Source organism: Colossoma macropomum, unplaced genomic scaffold, assembly GCF_904425465.1.
Source record: "Colossoma macropomum unplaced genomic scaffold, Colossoma_macropomum, whole genome shotgun sequence".
Lineage (NCBI taxonomy): Eukaryota > Metazoa > Chordata > Actinopteri > Characiformes > Serrasalmidae > Colossoma > Colossoma macropomum.
Genome location: NW_023494800.1, coordinates 3457839 through 3477089, shown reverse-complemented (window position 1 = coordinate 3477089; position 19251 = coordinate 3457839). Strand labels below are relative to the sequence as shown.

The 19251-nt window shown below is 36.8% G+C and overlaps 1 protein-coding gene across 2 annotated transcripts in view; it reads left to right on the top strand.

Moving 5' to 3' along the window:
* Positions 1-19251, top strand: part of onecut2 (one cut homeobox 2) — a 43707-nt gene that overhangs the window by 7754 nt on the left and 16702 nt on the right. The gene's annotated exons all lie outside the window — the stretch shown is intronic.

Below are 19251 nucleotides of genomic sequence, written 5' to 3'. Positions count from 1 at the left end.
ATATTATGGCAAACTCTGTTATTGTGAAAAATGATGTTTTCGTGGTAAAATACAGGCCCTTTAATGCTTCATGGCCCATCAGAGTTACTGGAATAAAGCTGTAAGTGAATAGTCAGTAATCAGTGGAGAGATACTAATTACTGAGTGGCCTATTTTATGTAACTGTGCAGAACCTTAAGACCTTCTGCAACAGCTGTTGTAATCCAGCTGTGCTAATTGTCCAAGCCAGGTCATGAAGACGAAGCAGAAAGTGGCTGTTCTCAAAGGCGAAGCATCAGCTTTTTTTGGATTATCTCTCTGAACTGCTCAAACAGTGGTGCTCTGAAGCGTCTTGTGATAGGGGGATAACTGTCAACATGCTGTTGGCTGGAGCAAAGGGCAAAGTTTTTGTCTCTCAGCTCTGTACAAAAAAATCCAGCTGCGTTGCTGTCAGCAAATGGACAGAAGTGCTCAAGCAAAAACATGTTTTTATCAGACAGGCTGCGCTGCGAGTTCTGTTTTTCGGCCTGAGAGGGCATCTGGAGGATTGGTCTGTAGGCGCTCACGCCTTTCTCGCTCTTACAGCGGCCTCCGAGCAGGCCGGGCATAGCACACAACAGATACTAACACTCTCTCTTTCTGCTGTCAGTCCGGGTCAGGCAGCTCACTCTGCTGGAGGTGTGCTCTCAGTAGCAGGCTTCATAACACACTGATGACTTGGGCTGAAAGATGAATTATTTTTATATCGCAGTTTAACAGAATGCAATTTTCAAATCGCAAGAGCTGCAGTTTTTTTTTATTACAGCCTACACTATCAACAATGTTGTCTTAAGTCTTAAGTTTTAAGTGGGGGAATGTACCCTAATAACACAGAGCTTGAGAACTGTCTGTACAAGAGATAGACCAATCAGATCCTACATAACCTTCATGTGTTTTGACATCACAACCACAACTTACCGGCAGTCTGGCACACTACATTCAGGGGTCAGGCTGCAAGCCAGAAAAGGTGGATATTCTGGTCTTCTTAGCCAAAAACGCAGGCCTGAACCTTAATTTATAGAAAATAATCACAATTTAAATGATATTTGCAGTATTAGCCAGAAAAATTGCTATTAGATATTTTCCCCAAGTTGTTTAGCCTTTCTTTCGACGTGAAACAATATGCCAGTGTCAAAAATTCAATGTGAATTTTCCAAAAGACTGAGATCACTGGAGAAAATGCCGTTATTTTGCATTCCTTTCTAATTTAAAACAAAGTTTTTCATTACAAATGATACTATCAGCAGAACAATTTGAGCGAAAAGTAGAAACTTTGTTTACATGAATTTCAGAATTTCTTTGTATTTGGTGGTGCGTCCTTCTTTTGCTTTAATGTCATCGTGCACTCGAGCTGCGTGGACTCCAAGGTTGAGTAAAAGCCTCTGATGAGCACATCAGGTCCACCTGAGAGTCTGAACAGCAGCTTCAACAGAAGAGATAAGACTGAAAAAACAATCTAAACTTTTTTGTTGAAAAGACCTGAAAATGGTCGGTGTCACAAATTTGCATCAGTTTGAACAGACACTTAGAAATAGAGCAGAATCTTTAATGTTTCTTCTTCATTTTAGTTGTTACAAATTTAAATTTTTCAAGATTCTGAAACTTTCTGCTGTTTACTGCCAGGTTTAAATGAAAAAGACAGATGTTCAATGTGGTCTCAGACTTCAGGACTCGGCTGTGTGAACCCCCTTTGTTAAATGAAATGGATTAGCCAGAGTCATGAAGAATAATCTGACTACATTTCCTCACTACCTTAAATTAAGAGTATGATGTAGTAAACAAAACATCCTGTTCACCTTCCAGCCCATACAGTCCACATACAAACACTAACATACTAAAACAGCCCAGTTTGAATACATTGTTTTTATGATGTCACATAAACAATGCATTTACATTTACAGCAGCTTGGCCCTGCCCATTCATACTAAAGTTATAAGCTGTGTTGCAGCCTGGACTGCTTTATCAATGAGGCACAATGCATGGCAGCCAATCAGAAGAGAGCTCATTAACTTATAACAGCCTTAAAGGCACAGCAACAAAAACAGGAATAAGGAAAAGTTGGAAAATGGTCCTGTAAAAATGAATTACGGCTGTTTTTTGGTATATACCCCATTCAAACGTCAGGAGAGGACGTCAATAAAATAAAACTTCAAAAGAAAATATACATATGTGAAAAATAAAAGAAATATATATATCCTTCAAGATCAAAACATGAGCACTTATTTACACTGTCCGAAAAATAGGGTACAGTACAGGTTGATTTTGTACCCCCCACAGTCAAACGATGTTTTGTTGATTTTCTAAGAGAGTAAGTTAGTAAGTAAGTAAGTAATGGTGAGTAAGTTCACTCATCCTCTACAGAGAACACACTTCAATATGGCATTTTCTGCCAGTTTTAGTGTTTCTATTTGTTGAGTTTAACATACTGGAAAAACATAAAATATAAAATGTGCCATAACTTTTGCACAGACCACATCTTATATTTTATTTTCCACTGAGTATGTTAAATTCAGCAAATAAACAGTAGGTGTGTATTAAAATGTGCAGAAGTGTCTCTGTAGAGGATGTTTTAGTTTATTTACACTTAGCATTTTTTTAAAAAAATAATACAAATTTACCCACAAAGGTACAAAATAGTCCTTAGTGTCCAGCTGTGTGCCTTAACTGAATTTTAAAAGTGCACTACACAAAATGGCACTTTCCTAGAGGAAACATACATATTGAAAAATAAAATAAACATTTTTAAATATAGAAAGCCTGGTGTTGTTATAGGATATTGCAATTATGTTCCATGACTAAAATTAATAGAGTAATGAGAATAATGGAGTGTATCCTAAAGTACAGTTTACTAACTGTTTCTGAGAGTGTACACATACCTGCTACAATGTCCAGGCTGTTTTGTTTAATGTCAGAAGCTGATAAGACGGTAGAACACACCCTGATTATCACACAGTATTTATATTACAGTCTTGCTGTTTGTTGGCTCTATTTTCATAGTAGTTTTTTATCTTAAAGGCCACTGCCCACAGGAGGAACCTTTGATCGACTTCTTAAGTGGCCAAGACATCCAAACATCTTTTATGCACTTCTATAACATAATAACTCAATGTTTTCCATGAAGTTACTCAATTATAAGCCTTGGAATGTAATGAGCCTAAGTTTTTAAGGGGTTACAAACAACAAAACGAGCTACAATGTGAGGTACAATTGGTTAGTGCTATTTATTATAGGTACAGTTATATATATTAGTAGAATCCCTGCAACTGGAGGGCTGGTTTTGAGAACTGCAACTGCAAAACTTCTAGAATAGCAACCAGCCAAACCAATATAGGTACATGTAACACAGTGAGTAAATAATATAGAACTATATTCACTAATATTAGTGCTAATAAGCAGCTCTGAGCCTGTATTTCCAGCCCTGATTATGTATATCCCTCTACTCTGTGCATTATGAGAGTGTGCTTAAAATATGTTTGATTCACTTTTCTTACATCAAATGGATCTGATTATTAAAATAATCAAAAAACAAAAGCAATTTTTAAAAAAAACAATGTTTGGAGGGTTTTTGGGGGGTGTACTTTGCCTTGAGGCAACATTGTGCGACAAAGGAATGATTTGATACAGAGTGTCATAAAAAACAAGATTTTTTAGTATTAAAATTCTATGTCCTGTTACTCTCTAAGAAACCATATTGCCATAATGAAATATTATAAAATAATGTTCTGTTGTTTTGCCCCCAAACAGTCATTTGAAAACCACAAATAAAATTTAATACAGTTCTAAAATGTGTAAAGTATTCAGAATTGGCTTTCATTTTCTGAACAAAACTGATGAGACTAGTAAAACAAACTCTATGTTTAATGCTACATGGTAGAATTGACTGGATTTGGCTTATAAATAAAAACAAAAACTGGCTGTATCCATTTCACTGTTTTACAGTGTTGCTTCTAGGCAACACATGTTCAAGCCGTTTCTTATAAAAATAATTTTACAGAATCTTACAAACTCTAACAGATGTGAAACATATTTTTGAATAGCAGAAAAATGTATTTAAATCATTTTACTGTTGTTAAATATGTATCCTGTCACTATAAAGTCAGGAATATGAGTTTGTTACCCTGAGGCAACATCATGCAATAGAGGGAATCTGTCTAATAGCGCTTCATGTGCTGGTTTGAGTCGTATTTCCATGAGTTTGAGAGGTGAAAAATTATGACAATGTCATGTTGGTTGCCTTGATTATGTGTTTTAGAAAACCTGTCACCTGTATTTAATGCTAAATTCAATGCATTTCAGGAATGGACAGTGAATTTCAGGTGTTTATGTGTTTTAAGGTTGTCATAAGGAAGAGTAGATTGGGCTGGACTGCTTTTGGCCTGTTACACATCTGAGAGCTGATTTTCAATTCCAGTCTTTTATATAATACATATACAATGAATATATAATGAAGTAGGCCAACACTAGATAGATAAGCTGCTGACAGGAGCTGCTGTTCATAAGCCCCTCTGTCTTATTTACCAGGCTTACCGAAGATTATTTCCTCATCAGCTGCACTATTACATCACAAAGTCAATGAGCTCGATGATTGGCCGTATCTGTGGTGATAACTGTCTGCAAACAAACCTTTGAACTGCTGATGTCATCAGCGTCTGCCCAGATGTACCAGAGCGCGGACCCCCAGGATAGCTGGCTGTTATCCGTCTGATTAGAGAGAAATGTGCGAATGTACGGACGGCAGCGTCTCACTAGCTCCCCTTTCTCAGTCTTTCAGAGAGATTAGGCCACATTTGTTCTGCTGCCAAAGCATGCGGAGCATCAGAGATTGGTGGGAGGAGAAAGCTGATATGTGTCTAATCTACCCGTTATTTAGATGATTAACTGAGTAATCAGAGATTTAAAACGAAAGACTAATGGGCTTAAAGGGCCGGTATCATGGAAAACCTAACGTTCCTCAAAGTTTTGGAGTGAAAGAGTTTAATATAGTAAGTAAACACTGTACAGTGAGTTTTACTCAGCAACCCATTTGGTCCACATATGGAAACTAAACAGCCTGTTCTGAATTCACTGTTTTTGTGATGTCACAGATTTACATATATCCCCATTTTTATCTCAGTTTAGGCAACACACTTACTTTGAAAACAGCTCAGGTTTAGGACTGCTTAGGTCTAGACTACTTTTTGAGAACACATTTCAGCACATCCCATTAAAACAGAGTTCATTTGCATATATCAATCTTAAAGGGCCCATATCCTAAAAAGCCTAATTTCCCTGACTGTTTTTTCAATACAGAAGATCGATGTAGTTTGTAAACATCGTTAAAGTTTCAAAAATGCATTCCTCACCCACCAGTACATATTAAAACTACGCTGCAAAAACAGCTTCTTTCGCAGAATTCATCGTTTTTGTGATGTCACAGAAACCAATGTATCTACATATATTCACCTTCTCAGCTCTCAAACTTACAAGGAGTGTTTCAGCCGACACTGTTTTTGTTTTGTTTTTTTAAATAAGGCACAGTAGAGAGCAGCCAGTTAAAACAGAAGTCATTTACATATTTTAGTCTTAAAGGTGCAGTAACAAAAACAGCCTCTTTAATTGTGAGGAATAAAGTGAAGTTGAAAATACTCACATAAAAAGAAACTATGTCTGTTTTTATATAAGTGTATAAGTATATATAAGCCCTCACAAACATAGTAAATTAACATCATGGCTAAAATGTAAAGATAGAAAATATAGGATATAGGCCCTTTTAAGAGAACAATAATAAAGCATGTGTAGCCTTTAAAAGATTCCAAAATTATATGAAACACTATTCGATAAGATAAGCATATGAATGATGTTCATTAGACTGGTATGCATCATCATCATCATCATCACCGCCAGTTAACTGAGAATTTAAATTTTATTCAATGATAAAAAAATAGACTAAACAAGATTAAGGGAGCAATCATGACATCCCTACATTCTTAGAAAACCAGGTTCCTTATAGTACCAAAAGGTTCTATGACTTGTAACAATAGCTCTTTAAAAAACTGAGTAATACTGTAGAAGAACCGCTTTTGGTTCCCTTAAAAGAAACTTTTAAGAGTTTTATGAGTGTGAAGAGCCATTTAAAGGCTTACAACCAATTTCAGGGTTCTTCCTAGAACCTTTTACATTGTGTGGAGATTCTTTCAACCAACACAAGGTTCTCTGAAGAACCATCCCTTGAAAGATTCTTGAGGGAACCGAAAGTGGTTCTGATGAAAATAACTCTGGCACCTAAAATTTTTAATACTGCAAAAAGAAGCATTTTTTAAATAGTTAAATAATGCTTTAAATAACTGTACACTTAAAAAAAATGGTCCTTCAAGGGTTCTTTAGTAAATGCAGTGGTTCTGTTTAGAACCATGAGTTCCATATAGAACCATTTGCAAGCTTAAATGGTTCTTTACATGGTGAAATGGTTCTTCAGATTGATAGAGGATGTGTTTGGTTATATGGTTCTATATAGAATCTTTTTGAAAATGGTTCTACATAGCATGACAATAGCAGAACTCTTTTTGGTGCTATACAGAACTATTTCCAAAAATATACAACACATTCTCCGTCTAAAGAACCATTTCACCATGCAAAGAACTAAGCATGCAGATGGTTCTATCTAGAACGTAAGGTTTACTAAAGAACACTTGAAAGAGAAGATGTAACTAATGCATCGTTAATGCATTCGGATGTTTCTTTGGATTCGGATGGTTCCATATTTTATTACAGAACCCTTGAAGAACCCATTTTTTTAATTTATGAATGGGTGTACTCTTTTCTATCTAGTTCTTTTATTCTGTTTTCTGGCCTCCCTTTCCATCCCCCCCTCGCTCTCTCTCTCTCTCTTTGTCTCAAGTGCCTGGCCTGCACATTAAGAACATCCGCATATGCACAGAATGACACAGCTAAGTGCAAGGCTGTAACATAATGCATTTACCAAGTCCTTTTACTCCCTCCCTCGCGCAGACACGCTCGCTCTCTCACAGAGCGCCTCGAGAGCGCTTGTCCCAATCAGATGGCAGTGCTGTGAAATGTACGAGCAGAGCCAAGGGCACGCGGACGCTCTCCCGTCCAGCAGTCTGAGAGCAGAGTCTCTGTGTACTCATCTACTCTGACCTGTATTCCAGCAGAGGTGCGCTGGCCGCTCTGTCTGCCTCTGGTCTGTTATGTGGAGGTTTCACTCAACAGAAGGAAACATCATTGCTGCTCATGTTTTGTGGTGAAATATTGATCTGGATCCCCCCTCCTCCATCCCACCTAACACAGATCACTCCCACACATCCCTCTCTCATACAGTCAGGCTGCGCAATGTACCATTCCTTAATCGTTAATCACGACACCTGCCTTCGCAATACTGATATCACACAATATGTAAATGTTTCAGTATGCAAATCTAACCAATCACTGAGGGTTTTATTGTGTGCTGTGACCATGATTCAACAAACATATGACACATTCTGTTGATTTTCTACAGCACATTTTATATTTTAGGTTTTAATTTTAGTGCCAAAATAATAAAATAAATAGAGCATAATAAACTTTTGCATGTATATATATATATATAATCAACCTACAATCTATATATATTTCTTTACAGTGGTGGTGATAGGAACCAGGGGTCGCCATGACTACAACACAAATATAGACATTTTATTTACTATCCAAAAACCACCAGTGAACCTACATGTGCCCTGAGTTTATATGGAATATTCATGATGGTAAAATATTGATAAATCGGGAAAAAAAATCTATTTTGACTCACAACAGCCTGCAGTACCCCTCCACCATGAATGTGTCTAAAAATATGTTTTAGGTCAAAACTATCATAAAACAGTGTCTCAGACATCAGGCAGCTCATTCATAACCATTTTCAGAGCTATTAAATTCAGACGTCTGGTTCCTATCAGAATCAGAATCGCTTTATTTCCCCACATACAAGGAATTAGTCTTGGTGAGTCACACATGTGTAACACACTGAACAAACCAGACAATCACGCAGAGCATTAACAAGCATTTAACTACAGGACAAATACCATAAATAGAATAAAGAATAAGAAACAATAATAAAGAGACACCACTGTAACCACCACTGTGAACAGTTCTGACTCGGTAAGTTTCTCTAGAACAGAACATTTCACACCAAACCACTCTGAACGACTCTGTTCACATCTTAATCACTTAATTATGCAGACTTTTTGGAAAAAAGGTGGAATTCCCCTTTTTTTCCCTCTTTAAACGATCCCCTTTTCACTGCTAGAGTTATTTGGAATAGCTTATCAGGGTAAATTTTGTGACAACATAGAAATATATATACAATATTTATCACAAAATATCAGTGTAGGACCTCCCCAACCCCCCCACAGACCACCCCCACCCACCAATTGCTGTATCACCCCATAACACCAAGCCATCACAATTAGAATCCAATCAGACACAAATAGAGTTACCATAAATGATCACACCACCCTGCACTCCACATCACTTACACTCATTCCGCGCACTTCGTCTGGATCACATTAAGCATCATTCGTCAGCAGTTGCTTTGCATTTAGGCCATTTTGCAGGCGGTTTGGGCCGAGATTGCAGAGGAAGGTTTATTTTTCTGGTAATTTGCCGTGAGTTTGAAATAACACTCTGCTCCGAGCTCTCTGTCTCCGTGATCAGTCTCTGCGCCAAACATTAAGCGTATCTGAGCCCACAGCAAACAAATGGAGGAGCCAAGCTTTCCCAGTGCGTGACAGTCAGACTGCACCTACATGTATAATTCAGAACAATAACGGCTTCACTAAAGCATCGCGTCCCTCTGTAACCAGGGTGTTTCATGCTGATGAAACTGTGGAAACTTTGCGTTAGTGTCTCTTTCTGTCATAGATTGGTTTGAAGGCCATTGCAAAGCATGTGGACCGTGTGGTGTGCATCAGTATGCAGTGACACCACGTATAGCAAGTATCCATTTTGAAATAAAATAGTTACAGGGCCAATAAATGTAATAACTGTTACATTTTCCAAACATACCTTTCACTTTCCAGTGAAAACTAAGCTGCAGAAAACAGCCTGTTTAGAATTTGTTGTTTTTTTGTGCTGTTACAAAAACTCATTCAGCCTACAGCAGATTAGCCCCACCCTTACTGAGTGTTTCAGCCCTGGACTGCTTTTTGAATGAAGAACACTACAAGGAAATCAGAACAGAGCTCATTTACATATCAGTCTTAAAGGCACAGTAAGAAAATGGTCATGTAGAAATGAATTATGAATGTTTTTGGGACATAAACCAGATTTTTAAAAAAACAGAAAGAAATATGTAGGATGGGCTTTTTAAAAATGAGCCCATGTATGAGAAAGAAATTATTATGGCATATAAAATTTATTCTGACACAAAAAAGCTTTGAATTAGTACTAGATTTAGATCCAAATACTGGATTGGGATATAAATTGTGTGGACAAAGACGAGCATTTAGACATAAACTGTAACTTCCTATTTGTAATGGATGTTCTCCTGATCATCAGTGGAATTAGAGGAAAAGAGACTAATTTTGTGATCTCTTGCATGACTATGTATCTTCAGGGCTGGGATGATGAATATTTTCTATCATGATGTCAGTGATGTAAATTATCACAGTTTGTAGTATCAATTATAAACCCCTCAACAATCCAGGTTTACTTCATACAAGGGCTTATTATTCAGTAACTACAGGGACTTCAATGCAAACTAATGGAGCTATTCTTAGGTGATAGAAGCATGTAACAAAACTTTGGGCCTGCTGGCGGCCCATGACTTGTTAAGGTGTTAAAAAAAGACTATTAAAATATACTGAAAATGTTCAAACAGTGCTAATACATGCTGAAATCATTTCACTACAGATATTATATTGATAGATTTGTTATTGAATGTTTTTTGAATCAACTACAGTTTAAAGGGCCCATATTCTAAATTTTTCCTGGATTTGATCTTTTCCCCTAAAGTCCACCGCATTTGTATGTTTTATGTAGCGAAAACAGTTAATATCTATTTTTTCTGACCTCTTTTTATCCCTTAGAATTAAACATGTTGTTTTTGTTCCTGTACCTTTGAAACTGACACATGCAAAGGAGCTCTGTTCTGATTGGCTGTCCTGTTTTCTGTTTGACTCAAAAAGCAGTGCAGGCTGAAACACTCCTTATAACTTCAGTGTGAGTGGGCGGGGTTAAACTGCAGTAAGCTGAATCGATACACAGATATATGTAAATGTGTTGGTTTTAATGACATCACAAAAACAGTAAAGTCAAAACAGGCTGTTTTCACAGCTTATGGACCAGGCAGTGGATGGTATGTTTAACAATGTTTACATACTACATCAAACCCTTATTTCACGAAGTGAGAAAAAAGATATGGGCCCTTTAAATAAATATGAAATTATCACCCGCACAACTGTGTTGTTATGGAGACAGCAAGGAAACTGTAGCAGTAGAGCTGCTTACATCCACTGGTACACAGTCATCGGTATTATTACAGTTTAAAAGGGTCTGGACATCATTGTGTTTCATTCCATGGTACAACATATTACAACGATTATAATAGTATATTATAATGATCGTATCATTATGTCAATAACAGCAATAGGTTGGCACCATTTCTGGTAATATCTGCCAGATTTGTCATTGTAATATTTGGTAAATGTGGCCGTATCGTGCCACTATAGCTGTAGGCTGCTGTGCATCTGTTATTGGAATATTGATCTCTTTTCCTGCCATTGTTATGGGATTTAAACAGATTGTGAAATGAAACACATTGTGCCTCGAGTCTGTTATTAATTACTCGAGTCATACGGACTACAAATTAATCCGTCTTAGTCTGTTTGGGCCTACGGGGCAACACTGGGACACAGACTGGTGGTGGTTTCGCTGGACTTTGGCGAGGCTATTGTCCATAATCGCAGACCGGACTCCAAAAGCACAGCCATGTAGACGCATAACATTGATTTACATTCGCCAGAGAAGAAAGATACACCGGGAGAGGAGCTCTTACTCATTTGATGAAAGGCCAGGGAAGCCCTGCGGTATTGATCGGATTGATTTAACCTTACCCTTTTAGAGAAAACCCCAAAGTTGACACCCCCTCCCCCCGCTTCCCACCGTGGAAACGGTACGTCCCATTTGAATAATTGTAATTATATTGCTTTCTGGCCTCAGTGTAATGCACTCTGAGATCCAGCTGGGACAGAACCGTTTCTGTGTGGACGGGTCTGTGTGCGCGTGCAGGGTTTAGTCTCACTGCAGTAAGCAGGTTTTAAATGGTGGCAGAGAAATTTGTTGGACCAGGGTGGTGAGGTGTGTCTTTGTTCAGCCTTCTGTGTTGTTATTAAGCTGATCTGAACCATAATGTAAGTAGTACATTAGATGCAAATGCAAATAGTACATTAGAAAGATGGTTCATTAAGGGTTCTTTAGTATATAGAACCATGAACATTTAAAGATCCATTTGCATGCTTAAGTGGTTCCTCCCATGGTGAAATGGTTCTTCAGATTGATGGAGAACGTGTTGTATATGGTTCTATGTGGAACCTTTTTGAAAAGCGTTCTGTGCAGCACATTAAAGGTTCTGCTGTTGTATACAAGCTTGGCGTCATGACAATAGCTGAACCCTTTTTGGTGCTGTATAGAACCATTGTCTTTACTGAAGAACCCTTGAAGAACCATCTTTTTTCAAGAGTGTATGTTTGCATTAGTAAGTTTGAGAGATGAATAAAGTAAACCAAAAAATTGTTAATGTTGGTGTTGAGGCTTAAATATTCTACTGATATGAAGGAATTTCCTGCTTTATGAAATTTCCACCCAGCTTTTGTTTTTATATGTTGCATTTGTTGTGTTTATATATTATATATGTTGAATGCTCAAATAGAGTGAAATTGGAAATATTAACATATTAATGTCAGGCAAATTTACAGGTACTCATTTTTGCTGTAATGAAAAATGTATTGAAGAAAGAAAATAAGTGAACACGTCTTCTACAGAGACACACTTCTGCACATTTAATACACACTTACTGTTTATTTACTGAATTTATTGTATTGAGGAAGAAAAATGAAATATTAAACGTGGCCTGTGCAAAAATTTTAGCACGTTTTTGACTTGATCACAATAATAAACTCAGCAAACAGAAAAATGACTATATATGTGACACTACTATATACAAATATATATATATATATATATATATATATATATATATATATATATATATATATATATATATTATATGTTAATATTTTACAGTGTATGCATATATGGTAATATAAAAGTATGACTAACATACATTCATATTGATATTTATGTGGGATTAGCATGTTAGCTTATGGCTCAAGCATTAGGATATATTTTGTAGAATATAATTATATAAGTATAATTATGTAAGTATACACATACATAAATACATGTATGACATATATATGTATATACACTGTATTTACCTTTCTTTAACCATATGAATGCTAAAAAAATGACAAAAATATATATACAGACATGAGTAATTTGTATTCTGCAATAAAATATGAATAATTCACGTTTCTGACTTTTTATTATCAGGTTTAAAAAGAGAGTTTATTTCAATTTACAACAAGCGGAAGGGACAGTGGGCCTTTAATCTGCCTTTGTCTGGGCTGACATGGTCAAATCTGGCCATTACTCATTATTTATTAATGTCGTTACTTATTCATTATTGTCCATGACGTGAAATGAACTTCCTGTTTACCTCCTGCAATCACTCATTTGCTGCTATTATAAAGAGCAGGACAGCTCCAGCTTTAAGGGGAGACACTCCTCCGACTGTCTGTATATTCGGTAGCTCACTTCTTTATTTGTGACAGAAAGCTCAGAGCTTGAGGTTCCAGGTTCTTTGTTTTTCGTCAGCTTTGTTTGTATTTGTATCTGAATGCTCTCTGTTACGGTTCACGCATCCGACCCACCAAAGCTGATGTTCTGCTCTGGAGCAGTAAATAAGAAGGCAGGGACCTGCAGTAAGAGAAGCTGCTCTTATCAGATTTGTCTCTCCGGGTGAGATAATTAACAACGCTTACCGTGATTTAGAGAAATAATAAGCTCATTCAGCTTTATCTATTGCAATTAAAACCTTAATTCCATAGATAAAGCGTAAACGAGCATTTGTTAGACTTTTTAATTGGACAGTAAGTGTTTATTTGCCTTGAAAAACACATTAATATTGGAATAAAACCAGCTTAAAAGATATCAACTCCTTTTTTCGTGTTACTTTTCTACTGTATTTGTGTTTATTTGGATGTATTCTAATGTCGTACAGTGTTGTGTGGTTTTATGCACCAAAAATGGTCATAGTTCATTTTTACATGGCCATTTTTCAACCTCCCTTTATCCCTTAGACACAGACTGTACCTTTAGGGCTGATGTATGCAAATGAGCTCTGTTCTGATTGGCTGACCTGTACTGTGCCTTGCTAAAAAAGCAGTCCAGGCTGAAACACAATCCTTATAACTTCAAAATGAGTGGGCGGGGCTAAACTACTGCCAGCCAATTAGGCATGTATATATGTAAAGTTGTTCTTGTGACATCACAAAAACACTGAATTCAAAGCAGGAAAGCGAGGAAATGTATTTTTCCGTGATATGGGCCCTTTAAACGATGTACTAACGCGCCTAAGACTTTAACGCGGCGCTGCGTTTAACTGTAAGTAATGCACTTTGATATAATATAACAGAGGCTGCTTAAGAATCAGACAGAAAGGCATAAATCAGCTGGTATTTGCAGGGTTGTTGTCCCAGCAGAGCATCTTCAGACTCAACACAGGATATAAGCCATCAGCAGTGAAGCTGTGGGTGTAAATTATTACAAATGAGCGTGTATGTGTTACGAAAATGACCGTCTGTAATGGGCGCCTCGAGCAGAATGGCTCTGGACACTCAGATTACTCTGTTACAGCGATGCATGTTTACACAGAGAGAAGTTGGTGAATACTGCCATCTACCGACCAAGACAGGCACTAAAATGTCGTACAGCACAGGAGGGCACTGTCATATTAACAATATTAACAATGTTATTTTATTTAAGAATGACTTATACAGTGTAGATTGAAACACTATAAGCTAGACAGCAATAAGTATTTTAAGATATTAAATGATAAATAATATACTGCAGTTGTTTATAGTGATTTCTTGATAAGTTATCTACCTGACATTTCACCACATTCTTGATATATATTACATTAGAATTTGATTCTGGAAATGAATTCGATTAGGACATCATTCTAGATATGGTGTTATTAGAACTTCATTGTCGATACTGCTTTTTAAAAGGTAATTCTAGATATTCATTTTATTAAAACATCTTTATACATAACACACAGACACACACATGTACCTATCTATCTCTATGTATCTATGCATCTATATATATATATATATATATATATATATATATATATATATATATATATATATATAACGCTGTTGTCGGAAGAAAAACTTCTCCATCTCCAAAATGGTAACTTTACAGGAGAAGGAAAAAACATACTTTACTTTTAATGTAAGTCAATGGAACCAGACTTTTTTCAAGTCATTTTGGGCTGGTTTTTTTGGTCCATTCATCATGAAATTTATACACAATGTAAAGACTAACAGGCATTTTCAAAAACTGAAAAACAAAAAAATGGAGATACAAAGTTTTGCTCCGACAGCAGCGATATATATATGTGTGTGTGTGTGTGTGTGTGTGTGTGTGTGTGTGTGTGTGTGTGTGTGTGTGTGTTCTGGACACGTTCTCACATTCTTCTTTTTAAAGCATCCTGCTAGAGTTGTAGAGTAATGGAAATTAATTGGATTTGAACATCATTCTAGATATTGCTTTATTAGAAGTTCATTCTGAATACACTCTTAAGAACCCTTTAGGATTGGTTCTTCAGTGGTTCTTTCTTAAAGGTAATGGTAGTCTATAGAACTGTGAAACGTTTAAATAACAATTTGAATGTTAAATGGTTCTTTGCATGGTTAATTATTTGCATGGAAAATTGTATTGTTGTTTATAATTCTTTAAAGGACCGTTTACAATTGGTACCATATAGCACCACAGTTCTGTAAAGTTCTGCTATTGCTACAAGCCATGGAACCTTTTTAGTACTATATAGAACCTTCTCTGCTGAGACTGTAAAATTAAAAAATAATGTGAACTTACAGCCATGTGCCAAAAGCTTGGGCACCCCGGTCAAATTACATTTAGTTGATTTTAATAAGTGAAAATGAGTCAATGCATCCTCCACAGAGACTTTTAATGCACAGTTACTGTTTATTCGCTAAATTTAACATATTGGGGGAAAATAAAGCATAAAATGTGGCCTGTGCAAAAGTTATGGCACATTTTATATTTTATGTTTTACATGTTTCCAGTGTGAAATGAATAAAAATTGTGCACAAAAGAAAAATGCCATGTTTAAAGGGCACAGGTTATAACTTAGATCATTCCATTTATAAAATTTGCATGGATTTGTGTGCAAAAAAACAGTCATAATTCATTTTTACATTACCATTTACTCTCCTTTTATCCTTTACAATTAAACAGGCTGTTTCTGTAACTGTGCCTTTAAGACCGTTATATGTAAATGAGCTCTCTTCTGATTGGCAGCCCTTGTTAAAAAGCAGTCCAGCATGAATCGCTCCTTATAACTTCACTGTAAATGTGATCTGTTGTAGGCTGGACAGGTGGATACATGTACATATTTTGGGTTTTGTGACATCACAAAAACAGTGAAATAGAAACAGGCTGTTGTTGCAGCTCCGTTTACATGTATGGACTGTATTGACTAAAACATTGTGTGGTATGATTTGAAACTTAAACAATCTTTACACGCTACATCAAACTCTCTTATCATAAAAAATACATGATATGTGCCCTTTAAGTGTGTTCTCTGTAGATGATGTGTGTTAATCTATTTTCACGTAGAAAATCAACACAAACATGTCATTAGACCAGGGGTGCCCAAACTTTTGCACGGGACTATGCATGTTATGTTATGGTGCAACTGGTAAGCCTGCATGATACGTCATTTGTTTATTGTTATTGCGATATTTACCTTTGCAATACTGACATGGCAGAAGGCCGCAATATGTAAACAAGACAATTTTAAAGCTTTTTACTGTGTGCTGTGAGCATCCCGACCAATCACGGCGTCAGATGAGTTTCTGTGGGCGTATTGATGAATCGAGGCATTCATGTAATCCAAATAAGTCAGAATCATTAAGCATGACTTATTATTGATTCACTATCCCTTTTTGATATATTGCGAGCCATATCACAACTGCAGTATGTAGCAAAATACAGTAGTGGTATTCTGTCCATATCTTGAAGCCTTTACTATACAAACCTATACAGGCCTTCTTGGCTCGTGTTGAAGATGAAGACGAACAGCATTAAAAGGGAGAGGAATCAATGGCAGGGGAAACAGGGGTTTCTCCCAGCGGTTTTGGTGTGAATGCACAGTGTGACTCGCTTCAGTACCGCAGACAGCAGCCTGAGCACATTCCCTCTGCAGTGCTTCTGCTTTGGAGCATGAATTATACATGCTGAATGTGGACGTATCGGTGTGCATTTCTCTCTATCAAATATTTAGCCCAGCAGAGCTATGAGAGGGCCATGCTGGGTGGGTTTGTAGTGCATGAGGGACTTGGTCTTTTTAAGCATCCTCTCTGCACAGACACTCTAAATGTCTGTCTGCCTCACCGGCCTGTTTTGTTTTGAGTGCCTTGCCCATTTGTTTGAATCTCGCTGGTTTAATAGCTCTGATGTGTCTTTTCTTTTCTGACAAAATAGATTAAACGGTGTTTTGTGTGTCTGACAAAGAATGGACAATATAAACACATTATACACCAGTGGAGAAGCATGACTATTGGAGCTAGGCCTTTGATTCTAAACAGTGAGGTCAGAGTTAGGATTTGGACCAGGGTTAGGGCTAGGACAACAGTGAGGGTTTGGTTTAGGTTTTGGGTTGAGGTTAATGTTAGGGATAGGATTAGAGCAGGTTTAGAGTTAAAGAAAATTATGGTCAGTTTAGTAGATATTTAGTTGAATTTAATGTAACAAAGCATCGAAAGTGGACTAAAGTGTTACCAGTTACTTTGACTATAATGTTAATTTCTTATGGGACTCTATGAGTATAGTCTGAATGTGGACATTTGAAGCTTGTAAAAGATATTAACATATATTTGAGCTCGTATGTATCAGTGTTACAGTGACTCTTTCAGTAAAGAGTCCTGTATAGAGCTGACGCCGCTGTTTTCCATTCCTAACAACTAACCCAAACCTGCTTAGACTACAACAGTGACGTTTGTAGACCTAGAATGTTTTTTTCTCACTGTTTCACCCGTTGAGTCATACTCACAAAACTGCCCCAAACCACGTCCATAAATATTAGTGTCAATATTAATATGCAGATGAACAATATTCATATAATTAGTAAATCTGTAAGGTACAGCAAAATGTTAAATTGTAAAGTTTTTTTACCCTAATTGTCATTACCACAGTGTGTCCACCTATCTATTTCTCATTGCCCATTTTTATCACTTTTTTGCTTTTTTTAAACAAAAAAATGTCTGAGAAACTGAACCAAAACAACAAAATGTTTGTCACACAAGTAAAAAGAAAAATCTGAATGGTTGCAGTAACAAGATGAAATAGCAAAACACTATATTTTGTAAAGTATATATGCTTTAATAATTGGCTTTAAAACTCTTAGTTTGATAAAAGTTTACAGATTATGAAAAAAAAACACTAGTAATAAAAGTTATTTGAAAATTTATCTTCAAATCTTACTGTGTTGTGGTAAGTTGGTCACTTAAGTTGGAAAATGTTAATAAAAATCAATTCGGATTATTTTTAACCATTTAACCAGGCGTTGTTTGTATATCCAAAAAAAAAAAAATTGCGTATTTGTTCATGAGAATGACCTCATTGTAAATCAAAGCATGATTGGTTGATTCCTCTGTCACTTGCTAATTATGTCAGTAGTTAATCTAACATGTTAGGCCTTCAGTCCAACTCCTGAAGTCCTAACCAGTGAGAGAGCTGACCTGGTTGTGTCTACTAAATTGGACAATTTTCTGTTGGGCATTTCAAGAATTCAACTCTTTTGTTTCCAAAACTGAACACTGAAATTAGAGCAGGACTTGTAGAGTATTAGAACACATGCAAGTTTCCAGTACTGAATAAAACTGAAGGCCTGTAAGGTCCTGAGTGTTCCCCTCTGCCGTGCACAGAAGGCTCTACCGCGCACACCGGATGGCGAGCCTGTGTTTATTTGCACCCTCTGTTGGAGTTTCCTCTTACATAATAGTTTTGTACTCAATCGCGTACTTAACCTGATTTATATTGATCGTGCCCGGCCTCAGTTGTGCATACTTAATTCAGAGAGGTAATCAAATCAAATCTTAAGCCGTGTGTGTGGGGGTGCATAGCTGCTGCAGCGTTACGGTTCTCACTCTATCATCCTGTCATTACGTTTAGGCTGCACACATCAGGCAGCTGGAGTTTTCATGCTGTGTTATTGTTCCTGCAGACTGGGTTCTGCTTCCTCACTCTGCTTTAGGCTGTAACAGGACCTGCTTTAATTATTGATACCCCAACAAACCATTTTAAACATCCTAATTCACCTCTCTACACGCTTAAATCACAGCCTACAGTACAGCTTGGCGACCCTCTTAAAAATAAGGGGTTCTTTGCACAGTGACATAGAACAGAGGTCTTCAAATCCAGACATGGAATCCAGTTTGTGGCCCTGAATTTTGTAATAATTGGTAGGTGTGACACTACACTCTTAAAAAGATGGTTCTTCAAGGGTTCTTCAGTAAAGACAGTGGTTCTATATGGAACCATGAACACTCAAAGAACCCTTTGCATGCTTAAATAGTTGTTTGCATGGTGAAATGGTTCTTCAGATTAATGGAGAAAGTATTCTATATAGCACCAGAAGGGGTTCTGATATTGTTACAAGCATGCATATGGTTCTTCAAGGGTTATTTAGTAAAGACAATGGTTCTATCTAGAACCATAAACACTCAAAGAACCATTAGCATGCTTAAATAGTTGTTTGCTTGGTGAAATGGTTCTTTGGATTGATGGAGCATGTGTTCTATATAGCGCCAACAAGTGTTCTGGTATTGGTACAAGCATGCAAATGGTTCTTCAAGGGTTATTTAGTAAAGACAATGGTTCTATCTAGAA